At 41.3% G+C, this 7,746-nt stretch overlaps 1 pseudogene; it reads left to right on the top strand.

Annotated features, from left to right (window-relative positions):
* Positions 1-3,061: 3,061 nt before the first annotated feature.
* On the top strand, positions 3,062-4,960 carry LOC100687221 (annotated as a pseudogene).
* Positions 4,961-7,746: the final 2,786 nt, after the last annotated feature.

Genomic DNA, 7,746 nt, shown 5'->3' on the forward strand with positions numbered 1-7,746 from the left:
CCCAAAATACATGAAGCAAAAAGTGACAAAAATTAGGGAAAATAGAAAATTCAACAATAATATTTGTAGAATTCAATACCCTATTTCCAACAATAGATGGAGCAACCAAAGAAAAGACCAACAAGGAAATAAAAGATGTGAACAACACTGCAAGCCAATTAGACTTAACGGACATACATAGAACACTCCATCCAAAAACAGAATATACATTTTCCTCAAGTACACGTGGAACACTCTCCAAGATGAACCATATATTATGCCAAAGAATAAGCCAGAATAAATTTAAAAAACATGAAATCATACAAAGTGTGTTTTCTGACTACAATGGGCTGAATTTAGAAATTAAAAACAAAATTATTAACTTTTTAAATTCATAAATATGTGGAAGTTAACACACTTGTAAATAACCTAGGTAATACGAGGTCAAAGGAGAAATGTATGTAAAGGTAAATAGGAAATACTTTGAGATGAAAGAAAATGACAATACAAGACATCAAAAGTTATGGAATGCAGCTAAATAAGTGCTTAGAGAGAGCGTTTTGTTTTTTTTTTTAAGATTTTATTTATTTATTCATAGAGATAGAGAGAGGCAGAGACACAGGCAGAGGGAGAAGCAGGCACCATGCAGAGAGCCTGACGTGGGACTCGATCCCGGGTCTCCACGATCATGCCCCGGGCCGCAGGCGGCACCAAACCGCTGCGCCACCAGGGCTGCCCTAGAGAGAGCTTTAAAGCTCTAAGTGCTTATATTAAAAAGTTAGAAAAAAAGTAAGACTTCAAATCAATGGCATAATATTAAGAAACGTGAAAAAAATAGATGCTAAACCCAAAGTAAAATGAAGGAAGGAAATAAGAAAGGTTAAAGTAGAAATAAATGAAGTAGAGAATAGAAAAAAAGGTAAACAAAACCCAAATTTGCTTCTTTGAAAGGATAAACAAAATTGACAAGCCTAGATTGGCCAAGAAAAAACAAAAACAAAAACAAACAAACAAACAAAAAAGCAGAAGTTTCAAGTTACTAAATCAGGAATTAAAAAATTTCCCATCACGGGGAGCCCCGGTGGCCCAGCGGTTTAGCGCCGCCTTCAGCCCAGGGCGTGATCCTGGAGAGGATCTAGTCCCGCGTCGGGCTCCTTGCGTGGAGCCTGCTTTCCCCTCTGCCTGTGTCTCTGCCTTTCTCTTTTTCTCTCTCTGTGTCTCTCATGAATAAATAAGTAAAATCTTAAAAAAAAAAAAAAAAATCCCATCATTACTGACCTTACGGAAATACATATGATTATAAGAGAATACTATGAACAACTGATTATCAACAAGTTAGGTGATTTAGATGAAAGGGACACAACTCCAGAAAAACACAAACACTAAAACTTAAGAATAGGAAATTTGAATAGCCCTAACAAATTTAAAAAGCAGCACATTAACACCTTCCTACAAGGAAAAGCTTAGAATTCACTGATGACTTCTGCCAAATACTTAAGTAATGCCAGTCCTTCACAAACTCTTCCAAAAAATATCTAATGTCCAAAGATATTACAGAAAAAAGAAAAAGATCAATACTCCTTAGAACTATCAACACAAAATCCTCAACAAAATGATAGTAAACTGAATCCTACAGCATACAAAAAGGATTATAAACGATCACCAAGTGGGATTTATCCAGGGATAAATGCTAGATTGTTTTAACATGTGAAAACCAATCAACATAATATACCATGTTAATAGAATAAAAGGCACAAACTATATGATATTCTCAATAAATGTAGAAAAATAATTTGATAAAACCAAACACTATTTCATGACAGAAACACTTGTTGACCTAGGATTGGAAGAGAACTTCCAGGAAAACCCACAACTAATATCATAATTAATGGTAAAAGATTGAATATTTTCTCTACACCAGATCAGATACAAGACAAGATACCTGCTCTTGCTACTTGTAAACACTGCACTGCATATTCTAACAGGCAATTAGACACGAAAAAGAAGTAAATAACATACAGATTGGAAATGGACAATTAAAACTATCTTCATCTCATAGGCCAATTAGGCGAAAGAAAGAAAGAAAGAAAGAAAGAAAGAAAGAAAGAAAGAAAGAAAGAAAGAAAGAAAAAAAAAGGCATCTAGATTGGAAATGAGAATCATGTATTCTCAAATGATGATTTTTCTATGTAGAAAATCCTCAAGAATCCATGAAAAACTATTAGAATTAATAAAAAAAATCTCAACAAGGTTTCAGGATACAAGATCAATATACAAAAATGTTTAGTGTTTCTATACACCAACTACCCATGAACATTCTGAAAATGGAATGAAGAAAACAATTTTATTTACGACAGCATCAAATGGAATAAAATATATGAATAAATTAAACAGGAGTCTGTGATACTTTCACATTAAAATCCATAAAACATTGTTGAATGAAATTTAACAAGAAGTAAATGAATGGAAAGACATTCCATGTTCATAGAGTAGAAGATAATATCTCAAAGATGGAGTTATTCCCCATATTGATCTACAGATTCAAAGCACTCTCTTTTTTTGCAGAATTTCAAAAGCTGATCTTCAAATTCATATAGAAATGCAAGGAACATAAATAGGTTTAATGGGTAACACATTGATATTTTATAAACAGAAACAATCATATTTTGGAGAAAATTCCTCCACCCTGATCTTTTTCCAACTTGAGGAGCCTTTAAGGTTGAGTCTATTGTTCAAGGGACAATAACTATGAAAGAACCGTACTCTGCCTCCTTTCCCCACTGGATACAAACGATGGGTTTGGTTCAGGAACAAAACAGCAAGGGCTGGCATAAAATAGAACAGCAATATTTTAAATTAGGACCCAGGGGCCACTGGAGCATGTTTACAAAACTTCTGCCCCAGGAGGGCTTCCTGAGATGAATTGACATGCCTTTCTCAACGTGGGAGAAAGCAGCATAGTATTTTGATTTTTAAAATGTCTCCTCATGCTCTGCAGTTCCTCTTAGCAGCCCAGTGGGAGAAACACAGGCTGCTACCTCTGAATTTATCCGACAGAAATGAATAATGCTCATTCAGAGAAATGACCTGCGTTTTGTCAATGCCATGCTCTGCACAGCCTCCTCTCCGTGGGACAGCCAGACAGCATGCGGTGCCACGGTGCACAAGGTTAGCAGCTGGAAAAGAAATCATGGTAAGCCAAGGCTGAGTTGCAATCCAGGGAGGAGAGATGGATATAAAGATTCACAGGCCTGGAGAAACGTAAGGGAAACAAGTACACTAATAGGCACTGACCTGATGCTGTTCATTACAGGTCAATTTCTGAGGTTAGCATCTGGCTTTATCCTCCACTCCTGGTTGTTGAAGCCAGATGTGACTTAGGTGTGGAGAAGAGAAGTTGCTGTGGTTGAGAGGATGGACTTTGGGGGAGAGAAACCTTGACCTGGGTTCTACCTCTGGAACTTGAAGAAGCGAAGTAACCTGGCCAACATCCACTGTGATACAGTGTCATCAACTGTAGGATGCTGAAAACAGCAGAGTTGTTTCCATAGGATTGCTGTAAGGATTATATTATCTAAGAAAGATAATATGTATTTTTTTTACAAGTGACAATTATTAATATTAGCTGTTATTAAACATGCAGCTGATTTTTACCGTCTGTCATTATTTTAGCCAGCCTTCATAGATTTCCAGACTCTTGAGCCCAATTCTCTTAAACAAATAAGAGATGGGGTTGTCAGAGCTGTGAAGAATTATTTCCCAGAAGTTATCCCAGACCTAGACTATGACTACCATTCCAAACCCATAATTTTTGAAGAAAATGGATTTTAATGGGTTGTACAGGATGAAAAAATAGAAGGTTCTCTTAGTTACTAAATTCAAAGAATATGCACTTCCTTGATGAGAAAGGAGAATAACAATACTCAGACTAGTCTGACCTACTGATTTTGTAAAGAGGTCAAATGACTATGCGTTGGCAGAAGGGCAATTAGGCACTACCAAATAGGTTGGTAGTGCTTATTATATATTATTTGTTTTCTTTTAAAGATATGGAAAGTAGAGACCAAGGTTTATGAGTTGGCTGTCAGTAGGGCTTGCAAGAAAGATGGAATAGCCCTCACTGGGCACCCTGAAGGCTGTAGCCCCTGGAGGGGCAGGGTCATACAACAAACAGCTCAGAGAATCCAGGATGGGAACAGGATGGACAGCACTTCCACTGTTAGAGGGTGTGCCACCTGTGGGAAGCAGTGTCCTGGGCCCAACCAGTAGAGTGGGAAGAAAGGGGAGCACATGATCCAGAAGAATCCATCTCTCTTTAACAATACTCCATGTAAGGTTTGCTGCATTTTGCTCATTTCTGAATCCCAGAAGCTGGCACACTACCAGGCAAAAAGCATGCCAACAAAGTGAAGAGACACCAAGCGATCCATGGAATGGAGATGTTAAAGGGGGAAACAAAGAAGCTCGACTCAGATCAGAAGACCAGCAGAAGCAAAGACAAGAACCAGGGCTGCCCTATTTGTAACTCAGCCTTTTCCTCCCCTGGCATAGCCCATTGCACTACCTGGGGAAGACCCATTCAAAGAACTTAAAGCTGAAGCAACAGTGAACTAAGGTGGAAGCCTTGCACCCTGAATAGAGGTGATAGACCCAGACAAGTTCTGCAGCATCTGCTGTGTGATTTTTAACCACCCTGTTGTGTCTCCACAATGTTATGTGGGCAAGAAAATAGGAAATAGGAAACCAAGCTCAAACCCAAGGCACATGATGGGCAGCTGGCAGACTGTGCTGTCCCTGACTCATCAGCAAGGAAGGGCTACCCCTGCAAGATGTGTAAGATGGTGTGGAATTCCATAGAACAGTATCAAGTTCATGTGAGTGGCTTTAAATACAAGAACCAGTCACCAACCCAAGGGCATCACACCTAGGCCAGATTCCAATGCAAGGGCAGCCCTTTTAGAAAGACCCAACCACCTTTTAAGACTAGAGGTGTTTCTGTCCAGCATCTGAGGTTGAACCAGCTGCTTCCCATGAGCATGGGCTGCCCTTTGGTCCCTTTTCCTCCTTTCTTATACCTGGAGAACTCATAGACCCTAAGGCAGGAGTGGGTCATAGATAGCATCTGATTGGTCCAGAGCCATCCTGGCTCTTCCCCTTTGGGATGGGCCCTGTAGATCAGTACAAGGGAAAGGGGCGGATCTCAAGAGGAGTTGTGGCCCGCAGGGTGGTAGTTTGGAGAATGGCTTTCTCCATTCCCCGACCCCTTGGGGCCATATGTCAGAGCCCCAGGTCTGAGATTACTCTGAAGGTCAGTTTTGAACCAGTTTGCAGTTAAAGAACTGAATTCTACATGGGCTCTAAGTAGCTCCAGTGGAAACTGAAGCTTTCACACCACATCTTGGCCTAAGTGGGAAAGGGCAGATGGAAGTCATTGCCCCATCAAAGCCACTTCCAGATACTGGCCAATTATACAGCTCTTTGCCCACTGTGAGGTCTCCTCCTGGAGCAATGGCACAGCTCTGACAGAGCAGCGCTATCATTTCTGCCCCTTCTCCACCACTCCTGAATGGTTCTAAAGATCAATCAGCAGCTGGAGAAAAGCTGGAGCTGGAGAAGGCCTCAGTACTGTGTGGATAATGGAAAGCTCCAAGATGGTTTTTATCCTCTTCTCCATCAGAGGTGCTCTGACCCAGGATCATGTGGAGAAGTTCCCACATCCAAGTCCCCTCAATGGTTCTGTGCCCTTAAAGACAAACTGCTTCATGCCAGCCAGCTCAGAGTTTATTGGTGCTCCTTGGTTCTCCTAGCCCTCTTCTTTTCCTTGTGCAACAGGCCACCTACCCAGGTTGCTGTGGTGCTAGCCCTCTCCTATCATCCACAGGAGATGCCTGGGTACCATGGAATAGGATAGGGCCCCCAGGGATAGAAAGGAGGGCTGATGTAGGTTTCTGCAGTGAGAAAACAGATGTCCCCCGCCCAAACTACGATTTATCCAACTCTGCTGTGTTTTATGACCTGGGACTTCACTGAGAGTGGATTATTCCTTGTAGCTTTCAAGCAGGAATTTTAAGGAGTGTCACCATCATAGGATCCTCCTCACTGAATCAGCCCCTAACTGCTCTTATGGCATCTCCCCCCATCATTGCTTTTCTCTTTGTCTGTGAAATGCTTTTATGTATTGTGTATGGGTGTGTATAACATGTGCTTATGCTCTATATCTTGGTCACTGAAGCATCTAAATAAAGATTTTCTTTCATAAGCCAGACTGTAACTTAACAAACCTAGGGTTTGGGGCTATATTGCCATTAGCTATGTGTGCCTTGACCGCTCATCCTCACCCTTCTTAGACTCCCAGGGCTCTAAATACTGATCTTAGGAGACGGGATAAACATCTAAATTACCTGGCAACTTTGCCCAGGAAGGCTTCCCAGGTGTTCTAAACTTAATACAACCTCATCCACTCATCTACCTCCCTCTGTCATGGAGGGCTTTATGGAGGTATTTATGTTTAAATTGAGATTCTACCTTATTTGAGAGGATCATTCTTGCTGTCAGGTGGAGAAGAAATGGAGGGGAGCAGGGAAAGAGACAGATAGGGAAGCAAAAATGGAGACTGTGTCCAATATGGCTCTCTTAAAGCTAGTCCCTTCAGGGCAGAGACATAGCCTCTTGCATCTCTACTTTTTTAATATGGAGAGGTATGTCATGAAGTGTTTGTTGAATGAATGAATGGGAGTATATATGGAAAGATGGCCTTTTCCCACACAATGCTTACACAGCACTAGGTTTGTCCCATGGAGTTATAGGTCTAGAGATGCTTACAAGAAGTTTTACTATGATCCAGAAATGAGCTAGGGAAGAAATGAATGTGATGGCCTCAGGAGCCCTTTGTTCAGCCTTTGTTTCAGACAGCCAGATCTGAGGAAGATACCCAGGCAGTCTCAGTTCCCATTCTTCACTCAGCAAACTGTATTTGGCACCTGCTCTTGACCAGCTGGGAAGGCCCTATCCGGCCCCCATGGTGGGTTCTCAACTCTCAACTTCCAAAGCCAGGACTGTCTCAGCAATTTCCCTGGAGTCCTTCTACCATATAAAGGATGTCAGAATCAGCCTCATCTATCAGGCAAGGAAGTGAAGGGCAGAAGGGTGGGTGGGCTGCAATATCATGAGCCCTTGGCCCATAAGACCTCTTACTCTGGATTCAGGAGTCTCTGCTAGCCATGTGCCCAGTCCTGTTGGCAAGAGGGCACAGGGATGAATGTTTTCTTGTCCTTGGGGAGCTCATGAACTATTAAGGATCATTGTAGCAATGGTCAGAGGCTTATACTGGGTATAATGGGAATGCATAAGATGCAAGCAGTAACTCAGCTAAAGGTATGAAAAAGCTGGAGAAGTTGGGAAACTTATATTTGATCTGCATAATAACCCTTTGAGTTAGTGAAAGCTCAAATTAATTAATGATATTCCAATTTATAGAAAGAATTCAAAGAAGTATAGTATTTTGCCTAAGTTCCTGATACTGAGAAGCAACAAAATGGACAGCAGAATCTATTTCCCTAGATTCCTAGTCCAGAACCTTTCCAAACAAGGACCAGAATCTTTCCCACATGACCCCTGGGCCTGCCTCACCCACCTTCTGGCAGGGCCATAGGTGTCACTGAGCAAGCAGCCACAAAACAGTTTGGACAATGTTATTTTATATTCCAAGCCCTGCCCCCCTACTTCTCATGATTTTACCCAAGATTCCCAGTGTCTTAGATGTCAGTT

Source organism: Canis lupus, chromosome 8 (assembly GCF_011100685.1).
Source record: "Canis lupus familiaris isolate Mischka breed German Shepherd chromosome 8, alternate assembly UU_Cfam_GSD_1.0, whole genome shotgun sequence".
In the NCBI taxonomy this organism is placed as follows: domain Eukaryota; kingdom Metazoa; phylum Chordata; class Mammalia; order Carnivora; family Canidae; genus Canis; species Canis lupus.